Genomic DNA, 17,786 nt, shown 5'->3' with positions numbered 1-17,786 from the left:
AGGCACACACACACACACACACACGCACACACACACAACCACACACAACCACACACACACTCACAAGACCTTGATGACACATTTTATGACATGCCTCTGACTCATAGGTCAGGCCACAGCATTAGGTACAACTGCAGTCTAAGCCAGTGGTTCCCAAATTGGCCCGTGGGGCTCGCTGAGTGAATGTGGCACAATGACTTGAGGGGAGGGGGTGTCAACAACAAAGAAAAAAATACAAACAGACTTATTTCATTTGGCATTTTTATGGGCCAAAGATGTTTGGGAACCACTGGTAACCATAAGACCCAAAACGAAACATCACATTGGTCCATATTGGTATGCCCTTAAAACCAGCAGAGCACTCCTCCTAATTAAGGATCCTTGGCTTGCTTTGTTTCCCACCGTAGGTCCTTAAAGTGCCAGTAGAGTGGAAAAACAAGTTGCCTCTATATTGAAGCTATTGTCATATATCTTTAACTGATTTATGACACCAAAATACATTCAAAATGAATGTGCAAATAAATAGATATGATCAAATTAGTATAGATCTGAGAGAGATTCCCGAGCCATATTGAGAGTTAATGAGCAAGCCAGTCACGTGATCCGCGACGTAAAGTTAGGAACCAGAGATCCCTTCCCCATCAACAACAATGCTCAACAATGCTAAGCATGCAGACTTTGTGAGAGCCAACAACGATTGCTTTAGGACAATTGATGATACAGAATCGTATATTTTTGAACTCGAACAAAAAGAGGATGAGCAATAAGTTTTAAAAGCCGAGTGCTAAACGGATGCAGCGTTATTGAAACACTATAGCATCAGCAGCATTTCTAGGTGCTAAACATACAAACTAACCATAAAAATCCATGATAAAACAAACACTCACTGTACAATTTTCACACTTGCTGGGATGCCGACTGACGGGAAGCTCACATAATTCTACTACCAGGTGAGAAATGCATGAATTATAATCTAGAATTAAGTTTTAGCAAGTTTGTGACTAAGCAGAAGCAGCCGCCGGCTCAGTGTGTCAACAATAGCAGCATAAGCTAGCATTAGCTCACTGCTATCAATGCCCCCCTAAAGGCCATTTGCATTAGCGTTTATGATACCAATATGACTCCATCCACCATTTTCTACCGCATGTCCCTTTTGGGGGTTATGGGGGTGACTGGAGCTTCTCCCAGCTGCATTCGGGCGGAAGGCGGGGTACACCCTGGACAAGTCGCCACCTTATCGCAGGGCAAACACAGAGACAACATTCACACTCTACTCATATTTGGTTAATTTCCAGGTCACTACATGTAAGTGGAGTATTATTGGCGGTTTCTGGATGTTTTTTAGAGAGTATAATGGGCGCAATAGAAGAACCTCGATCTGCTGACTCAATTGTTAACTATTGACTATTTCGAACGCATAAAAAAAGCCAAGGATATGTGTTCTTGTCTTTCATAAGGATCTCTTTCCAATCCAGTATGACTGATCCGATATTATGGTCAGAGTGCAGAAGCTTTACTACAATGACGTAGAATCTACAGAAATTGGCGAGGATATTCGGAAGGGAATATTCAAAATGGCCGACTAAATTTGTGGCATTTGTGGATTGTATGGTTTATTGGATACAAAGAAACACAACTAATAGGGTTGTGCATCTCTGATTTGATATGCATCTTGATACATGGGTTACGATACGATTCACTAACAATGCCTTTTAAAACATTACGATTCGATTTGATGCATATGTAAGCTTTGCATGGTGAAAAGAAAATTAAATGGATCATGTATCATGTCAGAACAATGTCATGTGTTTATTTTTGAAATAGACATACAAAACAGGTGGTTCCTATATTATTAGAAAACAGTAGAACTATCAACTTCAAAGCATTGAAATTCAAAAACTTAAAGAACAGATGTGTAAGTTAAAAAATGCAAATTATGATTAGAACTGTAAATAACTGTTATTCTGTTGATTCTTAGTTTAGTTTTAATTTAATTTCTTATACATTGTTAAACGTTAGAGTATCAAATTTGATCAAAAGACCGAAGGGTTGTGATATTCAAGAACAAAAATAATTATCGACTGGCTCATTGATATGAACAAAAGGTTTGTTTTTATTTGAAGCGTGACAGTGATGAAACACTTCCATCTCAACCAAGGCAGAAACAGCAGCAGTGGTAGGTGAGAGCTCTCTGCTCGAACGAGAATGGAATGGACTTTATTGTCATTGCACTTAAAATTACAACGGAATGTGTTTTCATTGCAAGCTGTCTAAGAGCAGACATTTAGTAGACGGGCCGGGCCGCCTGTGAGGAAAGGCTCACAGCAGCATCGCTTGTACATTTAATACATTACAGCTTTCAAGTCATCCAAAAATAAGTGCTAGATTTGTCGATAGCCGCTTTTGAGAAATAAAGTCAGTAAGAGGAGTTGGAAAGATACTAGATTTAGCGAGAGTCGCCAAGTCGACAACACTGCGCTGAAAGTGTGTGTGTGAAAAATAAAGACGCAAACACCCGCCTTACTTTGCTTATGATTGGTTTTCTTTGCGTGGTGCCTTCCCTGGTCGGCTAAATTTAGGCACAATAAATGATGGATTGGTCTAGGATTGGTTCTTTCCGTAAGTCAATTACAATTACCAGCAGGCCGCGAGAAAACAAGTTTATTATTATGAAAAAATAAATAGAGAGTTGTAAAGGGGAAAATATATGTGTGAGAAATGTCAAGTGTGGCTTGTGGCGTGAGAAAGGGTTAACTTGCGTGACTCTCAGGCTTGGCAGCTCTGAGCTAGGTCTTTAGCACAACGAACAGTGTAGTGGATGCTGTGTTTACCTCACCGAGTTGTGGCTGAGTTGGAACTCGAAGTCTTTCAAATCAGTGTCCTCTTGTCTTGCCAGTTGGTAGCTTTGCCAGCATTAGCATCCTTAGCTCCCCCATCGTTGGCTTGAGTGTTCCGATGCCTTCACAACAGGTGAATACTCAGATTAGTCGTGGCGCCGCTACTTTATCGCTGCTTTCCAAATGTTACAAATGGCCATACTTTCGAAAAAAAAATATAATATTCCAAACGTTTACCACACTTTAGATTTAATATTCGAGGGTGCATTGTTTGTAAACTCTTTCGGTGCTGTCTGCTATGTTGCTCTGTCATCAGTCGCAAACGAGAACGGCACTCTCCTATTAGAAGATTAGAGGGGCCATATTTTGTATCAGATCTACAATCAACCAATTCATGACTTTCCAACGGGACATCACACTCTGCTGCTACATTCCTGCATTGTCTAGTGAGTAGTAGACACTCTAAGACACACCCGACGGTGCAATAAACTTAAAAAAATACACAGAACAACCAAAAAAATAACTTATTACCCTCATTTTGCCCAAATCTTAATTAGTTTTGGACCAACAATCATGGAGAAACCATGACTTTTGTATTAAGTATGTCATGTGTGGTGGCTGCCTCAAATGTGTGTGTAATCACTATATGTATCACTCATGTATTATTATGACTGATCTTTCTTTTTCGTAACATGCTAAGTGAATAAGTGTACTTTTGTACTTATTTTCCCATAGTTCTGCACAATGACAATATGTTTACACTGGCAAGCAGTAGAGAATATGGACTGATTTTTGGTCCAGAACATATTTTGCTTTCGTCATTATTGACGTATTTCTCGCCACTTGTATACTTTTCTGAGATTTTCAGTTCACTTTGTCATCTGTTATTACATCCAAAATGTGGTTTATTTTACTAATTCAATGTCCGTCTCTCTGTATTTGTGTTTGACTTTCTCTTCTGCTGCTACCAGATTGCATTACTTTAGTTTTACGGAAATTCAACGATAGTCTGTTATTGTCAAACCATTTCTTTATTTTGTTTATTTTTTATGTGTTCTATTTTAAACAACACACAGACATTGTGTCATGTGTTTACCTTGCACAAGACGCTGTAATCTGTGACTCTCCGGTGTTGGACTGCGAACCTTCACTTCCCATTCTTGTCTTCTTTCCGGGTTGTGGGGAAAGCGATGTAAAAGCTTTCCACAATTCTAGTGGGTGGATCAGCTCCATGCTGCACAACAGAACATTTTTACACATAAAAAAACTAACGAGGAAGCCCCGCAAACCCATTGGGTCAGTTAAAAGTTGGTAGTTGTCATGGCGCACTGTAGTCACATGAGTGCCTTTTGACCAATCATTGAGGAGCTCCCCTGAAATTGGGTTGGCCATACTCTCTTTATACACGACTCTGACTAGTAGTATGCGTACCACGGTTTGAGAATCACTAATACAGAGGATCTTTGACTAGTGTTTATATAGTAGGTCCTTAAAAAGAGCATTAAACTCCTGTCATATTGACAATTTTTGGCTAGTATTTCCCCCCAGTAGGTCCTCAAAAAAGCAGAGGGTTTCGGTCATATGAGGATCTTTAACTGGTGTTTCTATAGGAGGTCCTTAAAACAGCAGTGTGTTTTTTTCATATAGAAAATATTTGACTAGCATGTTTGCAAATGTCCTTAAACACAGCAGAGCACTCCTGTCACCTGGAGGATCTTTGATTGGCGTTTTTACATTATGTACTTAGAAAACAGCCAAGTGCTCTTGTTGCATAACAGATGACTGGGGTTTTTTCATTCCCGCACTCGGTTTTTGAATAGTGCTCCTGTCATAGAGAGGATCTTTGACTTGTGTAAACATATGGCTTTTATTAATCCCCGAAAAGGACAAGCGGTAGAAAATGAATGGATGGATTGATGGATGGATGGATGGATGAATGGATAATTGAATTTGTAACTATGCTAGCCATTTAGTGAGGTTAGGTAAAATGTGAGGGTATACACTGATATTTTATACAGAATAATACTAATAGTAATGGGAAAGGTTTTTATAGCATTTACACCCTGATTGTTGTTGAGGGTATTGCATCAGTTATTTTGGGGGGTTATGCGCCATTTTCTCTTATTGTACACGTGTAGATATTGTGATGTTTTGTGATTCAGTCCGTCTGTCAATGCATTATAGTTATAATAAAGTAACTTTTGACATCATTACCTACTAAATTGGACATTATTTGTTAGGGCTGGGCCTAAAAAATATATTTATTTAGCATTATTTTAAGACCAATTTAAGTACTACTGTAATCAAAATATATAAAAATAAGAATGCAAGTAACCCTTTGAAACACAATAGACTGTTATTTCTCATTAGTATTTTTTACCATTGTAATTGGAAGATGTATAACTTTTGATTATCCTAAAACAACAAAAATAAACTGGATTCTCAAACTATTTTAGCAAAAATTGTATTTAATTATTTAAAAATTTAAATCTTAAAGAGCAGTTTTATCACCAATTGGAAAAACTAGGTCAGGTGTTTTTCTAGACTGGTACTGAACATTACTTTAAGTCTATTTTTGTAGCAGAATAGCAGAATCAGCCCTAGAAATAGACAAACATGATGTGGTTTGTACAGAAATGTAAAAATGAAGTTTGTTAGTGTCAACCTTTTGATTGGCTGACAGACATTGACGTAAGCGGTTTCTCTACATAACCGAAAAAAAAAAGTTTTTACATGACTACAACTTAATAAATAGTCATAAGTTTCATGTGTAAGAAGTTACCCAACAAGATCACAGGAATTATTGCAAAAGAAAATTTGGTTCGTAGCTATTTTTCATCTAATATGTTTTAAATACAGTACACTGTAACATATTCTGTTGCTTTTCTATTAAAGCGGATAAAAGTTAAGTTAGATAAAATAATGCGACCACTACTACAAGTTTGAGTATCACTAATTGATATTAGCTACTGGTTAAGTGTAATGGCAGACAGCAGTAGTGATAGTTGTGTCGTCTAACCAGACCGCATTGATACAAAATCAATGAAAACAATGGAGTCATTCATCATGTCGTCTGAAATTTAGACCCACAATCTGTTCAAATGTTTCTCCCACTGTCTGACTCTCCGACTGTGTGTGTGTGTGTGTGTGTGTGTGTGTGTGTGTGTGTGTGTGTGTGTGTGTGTGTGTGTGTGTGTGTGTGTGTGTGTGTGTGTGTGTGTGTGTGTGTGTGTGTGTGTGTGTGTGTACATGTGTGTGTCTGCTTAGTCATCCGTACACTGGTGTAGGTTTCTCCCAGTGTGTTTTTTTAATCACTCTCATCAGATTAGCTGAGCAGGGGGGCAGTTGAGGCCAAACGCTTCACAATTAACAGCGCAGAACTGACACACCAAAGCATGCGCGTGCACACACAAATCCATCAGTGGCTTTTCATATGTGTGCATGGAGTAAAGCTGCATTAAATCATGTATGCTGATCCGCTCACTCACTCTTGAAAGACAGCGAGAATCTCCAATCAAGCGGCGGTGGTTACGGAGACCACCGCCGGGTGTCAGTCAGGTGAAGAGTCTGCTTCCTCCCACGCCACATAGATGAAATGGTGCTTTTCACACTAATCCCACAATCTAATGAGATCTATTAGAAGAGCCATTCAGCATTTACAAAGATAATAATTCATGAACAGTAGCTACTGCTGTGACGACCGGGTCGCATAGTGATGCGGGTGTTCTCCCAGGAATGCAGATCGGGCTTCGGACACAGCTTGCAGGTAAAAAATTATTTATTTAAGAAATAAATAATACTGGAACAAACAAAAACGTGCTCATAGCACTTAAGGCAGAAACAAAAGGAGCTAGCGTGGTAGCTAGAAGATAAACAGAGCCTTTAGCGTGGGAGCTAGAAGGTTTCAGAGCAGGAACAAAAGTCGTCATCTGTTGTAAGGAAACAAACTACGAAGCAAGACCGACTGACTGGGAAGGCAGGCTTTCAATAATAATGTCAGTGATGACCAACAGGTGCGTGTCGGGAACCCCAGCGGCAGGTGAAAGTAATAAGTTGCTATAGTAACAAACACAGAGGAGGTGCATAAACAGGAACTATAATGAGACCCAGACTAACAGAAAAACATAAGTGACCCGAAAACCCAAACAGAACACGATCCGTGCAGCGGATCACAACAGTACCCCCCCTTAAGGGACAGATTCCAGATGTCCCCTGGAAAAACTAACCCCCCCCCCCCCCCCCCCCCCCCAACTACAAGGCAGTTCACGAGTCAAGGGAGGGAGGAGGGAGGACTTGGCGGAGGGTCGCCAGGCCACGTGTCCCCGAATCCACCGGGGACGAGTCAGGTGGCGGCGGCGAATGGAACGCCGCTGCCGCAGGCGAGGCGAGCGACCACTGAAAGGCCACATTTGTGGCCGCCGAGAAGGCGGGCGTGAGTGGCGCCAGAAGTTCAGCTGTCTCTGAATCCTGCAACAAAGTCTTGGATGTCGCTGCTGTTTGCGCCACTGGCGTCCCTTCACTGACCTCTGAGCGAGCTGCTTGCGCAGTCTGACCACTCGAGGTCGCTGAGACAATGATGAGGTCGAGGAAGGTGGTGGCTCCCTGAGAAGGCCCACCGAAGACTTGGAAAGAGCAGACGTCGCCGTGGAAGCAGGTGGAGTCGACGTCGCCGTGGAAGCAGGAGGCGTCGCCATGGAAGCAGGCGGCGACGATGTGGGCGGAGCCAGAGGCGGAGCAGGCGGCTCGTCTGCCGGCGTGGGCGGAGCAGGCGGCTCGTCTGCCGGCGTGGGCGGAGCAGGAAGCGAAGCAGGAGGCGAAGCAGGAGGCGAAGCAGGAGGCGACGTCGTCGTCGTTGCCGTGGCAGCAGGAGTCGCTGTCGCTGCCGTGGCAGCAGGAGTCGCTGTCGTTGCCGTGGGGACAGGTGCTGGTGCGTGAACCAGTCTGGCACAGCTCCCAGCACTAGGCCCCTCCCCCCTCAAGAAGCGGATACCAGACGCGCTCCCTGTGTTCTGGAATCTTCTTTAGGGGCGGGTGGAGGAAGGTCAGGAGGGGGGTAGACTCCTCCCCTCTCGAGGGGGCAACGTCATCAGGGGGCGTGTCTTCAGGGGGCACCGACGGAATGACGTCATAGCTGAAGTCCCAGTGATTGACAGGCCAGTCAGAGAAATCTTTGGTAAAGTGGTTGATGGAATTACCAGACATTTGAAGAGGGGAATCCTGGGCTGCTTGCTGATGGCTGTGTTCCGGAGGGACGAATTGCGGGGTTGGTGCGTCTTTGCCGCGAGCCGAAGCCTTCTTGGGTGACTTCCGCTTTCGCTGACGCGTACGAGCGGGCTGAGAGCGGACCTCCCCGGGCCAGATGGAGTCGATCGGGACCAGAACACCTCCAGGACCCCACATCAGCTCCTCATCTGTAGAACAGCGGAGCGTCTCTGCCTCCATCGCTCGGAGGACCATCCACGCACCTTCATCTACCTCCGACATGCCCGCAGCGAGATAACTTTTTCTAGCTTGCTTCGTACTGTGACGACCGGGTCGCATAGTGATGCGGGTGTTGTTCTCCCAGGAATGCAGATCGGGCTTCGGACACAGCTTGCAGGTAAAAAATGATTTATTTAAGAAATAAATAATACTGGAACAAACAAAAACGTGCTCATAGCACTTAAGGCAGAAACAAAAGGAGCTAGCGTGGGAGCTAGAAGGTAAACAGAGCCTTTAGCGTGGGAGCTAGAAGGTTTCAGAGCAGGAACAAAAGTCGTCATCTGTTGTAAGGAAACAAACTACGAAGCAAGACCGACTGACTGGGAAGCCAGGCTTTAAATAATAATGTCAGTGATGACCAACAGGTGCGTGTCGGGAACCCCAGCGGCAGGTGGTGAAAGTAATAAGTTGCTATGGTAACAAACACAGAGGTGCATAAACAGGAACTAGAATGAGACCCAGACTAACAGAAAAACATAAGTGACCCGAAAACCCAAACAGAACACGATCCGCGCAGCGGATCACAACAACAGCAATACTACATCTTTAAATACACCACATGACTAACATGTCTTCAACCTTGACATGGAGCTATTATACGTTACTAACTAGCCTTCAACATGTCATAAACTACATGACCATCTGGTCTTTAACATTTACATGAAACTACATGACTAACTAGTCTTCAAATTGTACATTTTAAACTACTAGTCTTCAACTTTTACATAAACTACTCTACATGACTAACTAGTCTTATAACATTTACATGAAACAATGTACATTATAAACTGCATAACTAACTAGTCTTCACCTGTGACATAATAAACTACATGACTAACTAGTCCTCAAAATGTACATTATAAACTACATGACTAACAAATCTTAAAAATATACATCATAAACTACATAACTAACCAGTTTCCAACCTTGACATAATAAACTACATGACTAACTAGTCGCCAACCTTGACGACATAAACTCAATTATAAAGTAGTTTTCAACCTTGACATAACAAACTACTGTACATGACGAACTCATCTTTAACATTGACATGAAACAACATGACTAACTAGTCTTCAAAAAGTAGGTTAAACTATATAACTAGTCTTCAACCTTGACATGGAACTACATGACTTACTCGTCTTCAACAGAGACATAAAACATTTCATGACTAACTAGTTTTCAACTGTGACAGAATGAACTACATGACCAAGTAGTCTTCAACCTTGACATAATAAACTACTGTACATGACTAACTAGTCTTCAAAATGTACATTATAAACTACATAACTAGTCTTCAAAATGCACACTATAAACTACACAACTAGTATTACAATTGAAATATTAAACTACTTTGACTAACTTTGACATAATAAACTACATGACTAAGTATTCTTGAACATTTCCATGAAACTACATGACAAACTAGTCGTCAAAATGTACTTTATAAACTACATAACTAACTAGTCTTGAAAATGTACATAATAAATTACACGACTAACTAGTCTTCAACTTTTACATGAAACTACATGGCTCACTAGTCAACGGAAACATAATAAACAACATGACTAACTAGTCTTCAACCTTGATATGAACTACAAGTTTCGCTAATCTTAAACATTGACATAATAAACTACATGACTAACTGGTCTTCAACATTGACATAATAAAATACATGACTAAGTAGTCTTTAATGTTTACATGAAACTACATGACTAAGTAGTCTTTAATGTTTACATGAAACTACATGACTAACTAGTCGTCAAAATGTACATTATAAACTACATAGCTAACTAGTCTTAAAAATGTACATCATAAACAACATAACAAACTAGTCTTAAAAATGTACATTATAAACTACATGCGTCTTCAACCTTGACATACTAAACTACATGACTAACTAGTCTTCAATGTTGACATAATAAACTCAATTATTAACTAGTCTTCAATGTTGACATAATAAACACAAGTATTAACTAGTCTTCAATGTTGACATACTAAACTACTGTACATGACTAACTAGTCTTCAAAATGTACACTGTAAACTACTTAACTAGTATTAAACCCTGACATAATAAACTACATGACTAACTAGTATTTAACCTTGACATAATAAACTACTGTACATGACTAACAGTCTTGAACAATTACATGAAAGTACATGACTACCTAGTCTTCAAAATGTACATAAACTACGTGAGTTACTAGTCTTCAACCGAGACATAATTAATTAAATAACTAACTAGTCTTCAACGTTAATAAGCTACATGACTAAGTAGTCAGGTAGAAACAGTACTGTACATGTCACAACAACAGCTGTTTATACTGTAATGTTGTGTGTTTCGATGTCTATTTGATGATGCCATGTCAGCAAGTATTTCTAATTACTCCGCAATCCTCCTGAATTGAATTACGATTGAGAACGTGATATTTATGTATTTATCTGTACAACACACTGTGTGAGCTACATGATTTACATATACCACTGACGACTCCTTTTTGCTTTTTTTTTCCTTTACAAACTCAGTTTCTCCGACTCATACACCAGGGGTGTCCAAACTACGGCCCGCGGGCCACATTACAAGTTTGACAAGAAGATTGGCTTGCAGCGTGTTTTTGCCCAAATGTATTCCCCTGTGCATTGAATTGGAGTGATCTTGCCACCCTCAAGTGGGGCAAAGATAGTACCGATGGCACAGCATCAGAATAAACAAAACAACCCAAACAACTTTCCCCATTCATGGTGTAAATTACCTATAACCAACAAATAAAGTCAACACACGGTGACACAAAACACACCTCCTGCTCATTGAACTTTGTGGATATTATAAAACACGTATGATTCCCGGGCGCGGCCACTGCTGCTGCTCACTGCTCCCCTCACCTCCCAGGGGGTGATCAAGGGTGATGGGTCAAATGCAGAGAATAATGTCGCCACACCTAGTGTGTGTGTGACAATCATTGGTACTTTAACTTTAACTTTTATAATTCAAAGTTACACATTACAGTGCATGATGGGTGATATGCAAAACACTCTGCACAAAGTTCCCCATGATTGATGCATTTTAGCTGCTTGATATTTCTGATTGATTACAAAGCTTTGTGGAGGTAGTCAGTGAAAAAAACAAGGTAGGAGTCGAACCTTCAAATACTTTTGATGTTCAATGTTTTATCCTGTATACTTCATATGGCATTGTCGTCAGGTATGATGTGGGGTGGTTGTTAAAGTTAAAGTAGTTGAAGTTACGTGTTGATGTTCAGTCTGTTATAGCTTGCTTTAATCCATGCAAACTGAATTGTTATTTTGGTACAAAAGATTGTTGTGATGTGGCGAAGTTGTTAGAGTGGCCGTGCCAGCAATCGGAGGGTTGCTGGTTACTGGGGTTCAATCCCCACCTTCTACCATCCTAGTCACGTCCGTTGTGTCCTTGGGCAAGACACTTTACCCTTGCATGGCAGCTCCCGCCATCAGTGTGTGAATGTGTGTGTGAATGGGTGAATGTGGAAATACTGTCAAAGCGCTTTGAGTACCTTGAAGGTAGAAAAGCGCTATACAAGTATAACCCATTTATCATTATTTATCATTTACAATCAAACGCTTTGCTGTGTGGGAAAAAAAAGTTTGTGTGTGTGCGCGCGCATCCATATAACAGCGGATTTGCAATTACCCTAAAAAATATTGCTTTACCACAGTTTGTACCGTATTCTCAAATGTTTGGCAAACTTCCATCTTCCATTTGGTATGAAATTATTATGCAGACTTAAAGCATTTCCATCACAAATTACGTGTAAAAACAGCTGATCACAGATCACTCTGAGACAGTACACATAGTTGTACTAAATAATAAGATAAAACATCTAAAGTTAGTGTAGTGATTTCGATATCAAATGTATTTAGATGCTAATATAATTACATTACATATATATTTATTATCTATATAAGTACAAATACTTCAGAACTGTATAAATATGTATACTGTATATACTGCATATTGTGTGTATGTCTATGTGTGTGTGTATATATATATATATGTGTATATATATATATATATATAGCATATATATAATATAAAATGTATCATATATTTATATAATATATTAAAAAATAATATGTATATATGTACACATATGTATAGGCTATGTACAGCTATATGTGTGTCTGTATATTGTTACTTTACATGCAGTTGTCCCCCGGTCCAGTCAAAAAGTGTGGACACCCCTGCTTTGAATACATGTATTCCTGTGTACTTACTACTTCTACTGGGTAGAACAGGGAGCCTGTTGATTATATTGAGCACTGCTGCCACCTAGCTGCAGGCCTGTGAATCGCTTTAACATGAATACTAGAGTTTAAACGATCAATAATGACGCCTCACTGTGACCCTCCAGGGGGTTCCCGACCCACTTTTTGAGAAACACTGCTTTAGTGAGTGTGATGATGTTGTTTTGTCATTTTATTCTAAACATATTTATGAATTCAACATGACAGCATGGAACAATAAAAATATTGTTTTTTGGGGGGATCAAAGGAAGACCTGTGGATGGTTGTCTACCACTGTTGCTAACCCCTCAGTAAGGAAAGTAGCTATTGGCTGTCTTTTAAAGTAGCTAGAAGTTGCTAAATGACATCATCGCATCATTTGCATAATTAATTGCAATTGACACCTTAGGACAGAAGAATAACTATACTGTATATAGGGCTGCAACTAACAACTAATTTGATAATCGATTAATCTGTTGATTATTACTTCGATTAATAATCGGATAAAAGAGACAAACTACATTTCTATCCTTTCCAGTAGTTTATTGGAAAAAAAACAGCATAGAGTTTTAAAAAACAATAATAATTCTGATTAGAACTGCAAATGAACTTCTGTTGATTCTTAGTTTGTTTTCTTCACATTTAAATGAATTTTGCTCTGCATTGTTAAACGTTAAAGTATCAAATTTAAAAAAGAATGTAAGGTTGTGACATTCACGAACGAACCGAATCTATTGACTTGCTCATTAACATGAACGGTGATTTATTTTAGGGTCACATGACACTGAACAAACATTTAATTTACTTTCATTTTGCACTGAAAACCAAGGCGGACACAGCGGCATCTGTCGTCAACGCTACGCGCTGAAGATTCTCGGAAGTGTGTTTTTATGTCTCTAAAACACTCAGTAAAAGTAACTCAATCTGTCGCTAGTCGCGTTTGAGGAAAAAGTTGGCAACACTGTTGTCTACAAATAAGCAGTTTTTGAACCAGCTCTTGTATTGGATGTCATTACAATTGTTAGGGGTCCCTAATGTTGTGGATTTGTAGTTATGTTTGTCTAGCAACCCAATCTTGTCTTTCTTTAACTTTTATTATTTAAGCTCTATTGTCATGCAATGTCTTCTTTTTAGGACAATTGGAAGACAATAAAAGGTGAAAGATTTCCTTCCACAGGTGTAGAAACTATTTTCCGTGACATTTTCAAGGTGTGTCACTCCTGGCCACATTCGTGTGAACATCGGCGGGTAACGAGAGGAAGAAAGAAAGAGGGATGTTTTTGGATGGTATTCACCCAAACCCCTCCTCCTCCTCCTGATGTCCCCTGGTCTTTGCTGGCTTCCTAGTACCTCTGAAAAAGGGGGCATTTTTGGAGACATAAAGAAGAGGGATAGTTTTACACCTCCCCAGGCTGGGGCACAACTGCTGGGGGGCAGGCGGGGCGACGCGAGGGAGGGAAGGCACAATGTATTTTACATGAAAGGAAGGAGGATTGGGTTACCGTGGCGATAACCACTCACACAAATGGGAGTGCTTGGAGCGAGGAAAGGGGGGACAGGTAAATGTGTATGTGAGACAGAAATGGAAGTTGTGTTTGTGTGCTGTTGAGGTATTTATGTCCGTACCTAATATTTTGACCTTCTCGTTCATGCTTCAGCACACTAATCAGCATTTGTGTTTTAAACATATGAATGTAAAAATATAATATTGGTCATATATTGATGGTTTCAAATATTTGAGAGGGATATATTAAGTTGTTTTTTTAGATTAAAAAAATCTAAAAATAAGTTAAACAGATGTAGTGTTGTCCCGATACCAATATTTTGGAAACGGTACCGGTACCAAAAAAATGTTGGTACTTTTCGAAATAAAAATGGCATTATTTGCTTTATTTTAACAAAAAATCTTACAGTACATTAAACATATGTTTCTTATTGCTAGTTTGTCCTTAAATAAAATAGTGAACATACAAGACAACTTGTCTTTCAGTAGAAAGTAAGAAAACAATGGATCCTAATTTAGCTGCTGACGTATCCATCCATCCATCTTCAACCGCTTATCCGGAATCAGGTCGCGGGGACAACAACTCCAGCAGAGACCCCCAGACTTCCCTCTCCAGAGCAACATTAGCAACTTCCTCCTGGGGAATCCCGAAGCGTTCCCAGGCCAGAGAGGAGGTGTAATCCCCCCATCTGGTCCTTGGCCTGCCGCGGGGTCTCCTCCCAGTGGGACGTGCAATGAGGACCTCTCTAGGGAGACGCTCGTGAGGCATCCGCACGAGATGCCCGAACCACCTAAGCTGGCTCCTTTCCAACCGAAGGAGCAGCGGCTCTACTCCGAGTCTCTCTCGGGTGACTGAACTTCTCACCCTATCTCTAAGGGAGATGCCAGCCACCCTTCTGAGGAAACTCATTTCGGCCGCTTGTATCCGCAATCTTATTCTTTCGGTCATGACCCACACTTCATGACCATAGGTGAGAGTAGGAATGTAGATAGCTTGGTAGACCGAGAGCTTTGCCTTCTGGCTCAGCTCTCGTTTCAAGAGCTGCTGACATATGCAGTAACATATTGTGTCATCTTCCATTCTATTATTTTGTCAAAATGAGTGGTAGAAAAGGAATTATTAATCTACTTGTTCATTTACTGTTAATTTCTCTTTTAACATGTTCTATCTACACTTCTGTTAAAATGCAGTAATCACTTATTATTCTGTTGTTTGATACTTTACATTAGTTTTGGATGATACCACTAATTTGGGTATCAATCCGATACCAAGTAGTTACTGGATCATACATTGGTCATATTCAAAGTCCTCATGTGTCCAGGGACATATTTCCTGAGTTGGCGGGCCGATACTTTTCAGAGGCGGTATAGTACCGAATATGATTCATTAGTATCGCGGTACTATACTAATACCGGTATATCGTACAACCCTAAACAGATGTTTACATAATTTCTTTAGATAATTTTATTTAATTGTAATTGTATTTAACAATTAATTAAAATAATCAGTAGAAACAGTGAGGTTTCACAATACTGCAGACTACAATAAGTAATTAATATTATTTAGTAAAATGTATTATTTGTGTTTATAAAATGTATTGCAAATAATAATGTGATTTTAAAAAGACTAAATAATGATTCATATGGAAATACAGTATAAACTATATAAAACAGACATACAGGAGGTAATTTATTATCTGACATTAACCAAGACAACCAACGTATGGTTCAACAACAAAACAGACCTCCACCAGGTCTTACAGTACCTCCAGATAAGACAAACGTCTGGAATCCAGACGGCGATTCGGATCACCTCCAAAATGTAATCACTTGTTTCTTATCCAATTTCGAACATGTTCTCAACGTTTAACCAAAATGTACCCATAACTTTTTGAGCTAGCGAAATGTAAGAAACAGAGTGAACACTTTTGTCAGTCATCCACTGTCTTTGGTAGAAATGATCCAAAGGGGCCCAAAATCCAATCTCTTGTTCCTTATACCATTTTGGACATTTCCTGAAAGTTAAATAAAAATCCGCCCATCATTTTTATATAGCACCTACTATATAACCTCCTGATTAAGGCAATAATGATATCAAATCTATTATTTCAGTGTTATTGTTGGTGTTTTAGTTAAAGTTGGGTTTTGTTTACCGTGTATGAATTGCTTAATTTAAGACTTAAAAAAAAAAGCAATAACGGTGGCGCTAAGGAGTGCGTCTCGGTCTGCTGGAAGACAAACGGCGGTGGTTCCACTTGAGGAGCCAAGACAGTGTTGTAGTGGAGGCAAAGAGGCGCCTCTGAGAGACACTTCAAATGGACCAAATGTCAACAAAAGTTGTCATTTAGTTGTCTAAAATACTGCCCGCTTTGTTTTCTTTCTTTTGATACGCCCAAGCTGTGCTACCATTTTTTTTTTTTTTTTTGTCAGGCATGTTTTGGGACGCCTCCCTGGCTTGCCTTCTCCACTTGCTGTGAAAATATTTCATCAGGGATGTTTTTTAGGGAAGGGTGACCCACTGCCACCCACCCGCCCCACACGAGGAGTCCTGCCTGGCTAATAATAAAGTGCTTGAGCGCTTTGGCCAACATACCTAATCGGTTCTGACACGTACTCCTCTGTGCACGCACTCACACACCAAAGACATGTGAGCGTGCGCGTGTGACGGCCTCTGCAAAGTGTGCACAGGGGTCCTCGCAGAGTCTATCAATCAATGTGTTTATTGGGCTAAAGGGGCGCATGACCCACTGGGGAGCACAGTGGCACGGGTCCATAACCCTCTGTAAATGTGTTTTATTTTTTATTTACTTTGCTTTAGTGATCCCCGAAGATAAATATTTTGTACATGTCGGACAGATAGCAGTCATATATAAAATACATTTTTGCCACCCGCCAGTATACTGTATAATGTGCATTACCGCCCCCTGCAGGACAGAATTGAAACAGTACGGTTTAGAAAGTTGTGGTTTTTAGTTTAAATCAGGGGTGTCAAACTCATTTTAGATCAGGGGCCACATAAGGGAAAAATGTACTCCCAAGTGGGCCGGACTGGTAAACTCACGGCACGATAACTTAAAAATAAAGACAACTTCAGATTATTTTCTTTGTTTAAAAAATGAACAAGCACATTCTGAAATTGTACAAATCATAATGTTAGGTTGCGGTTAATAGTATTCTATCTTTATTTGTCGTTATTTATATTTTCTGAATAAATGATGTGATAATGTTCATCAGTCAATTCGTTGTAAATTTTCAATCTATCAAGATAAAAAAATTATATCAAAATCAAATTAGAGTATGTTATTTTTGTAGATTGATAATTTTGACATCATGTGGTTTATTTTGCACATATGTAGCGTAATCTACAAAGATACAAATAATTGTTGTTGCGACATCCAGTGGACACATTTAGAACAGCTGTTTCTTTCATTCAAAAATTTCAGGTACATTTTTATACTTAGCAAACTCATCCCGCGGGCCGGATAAAACCTGTTTGCAGGCCTGATCCGGCCCTCGGGCCATACGTTTGACACCCCTGGTTTAAATTATGCAACTACATTATGGATTTACAGAAAAAGCGTAGGCCATTCATCTATTTTCTACCGCTTGTCCCTCTTAGGATAGTGGGGAGTGCTGGAGCCTACCCCAGCTGCACTCGAAATGGTGCAAATCCAGTTCATCAAGAAATGTATTTAACGTTTCA

The 17,786-nt window shown here is 40.0% G+C and overlaps 1 protein-coding gene and 1 long non-coding RNA gene across 8 annotated transcripts in view; one reads left to right on the top strand and one right to left on the bottom strand.

The window, feature by feature from the left end:
* The window catches only part of LOC133648519 (uncharacterized), a 10,800-nt gene extending 6,734 nt beyond the window's left edge, over positions 1-4,066 (bottom strand). The window contains exons 1-2 of the long non-coding RNA XR_009825879.1: positions 3,934-4,066; positions 2,832-2,959 (exon numbers count right to left, since the gene is read on the bottom strand). This is a non-coding gene — a long non-coding RNA (uncharacterized LOC133648519). The remainder of the gene's footprint in view (positions 1-2,831; positions 2,960-3,933) is intronic.
* eya4 (EYA transcriptional coactivator and phosphatase 4) overlaps positions 1-17,786 on the top strand; it is a 120,405-nt gene that overhangs the window by 34,920 nt on the left and 67,699 nt on the right. The gene's annotated exons all lie outside the window — the stretch shown is intronic.

Source organism: Entelurus aequoreus, linkage group LG04 (genome assembly GCF_033978785.1).
Source record: "Entelurus aequoreus isolate RoL-2023_Sb linkage group LG04, RoL_Eaeq_v1.1, whole genome shotgun sequence".
NCBI classification, from domain to species: domain Eukaryota; kingdom Metazoa; phylum Chordata; class Actinopteri; order Syngnathiformes; family Syngnathidae; genus Entelurus; species Entelurus aequoreus.
Note: the sequence above shows the minus strand (reverse complement) of the source record. Positions and strands in the feature narration are given on the sequence as shown.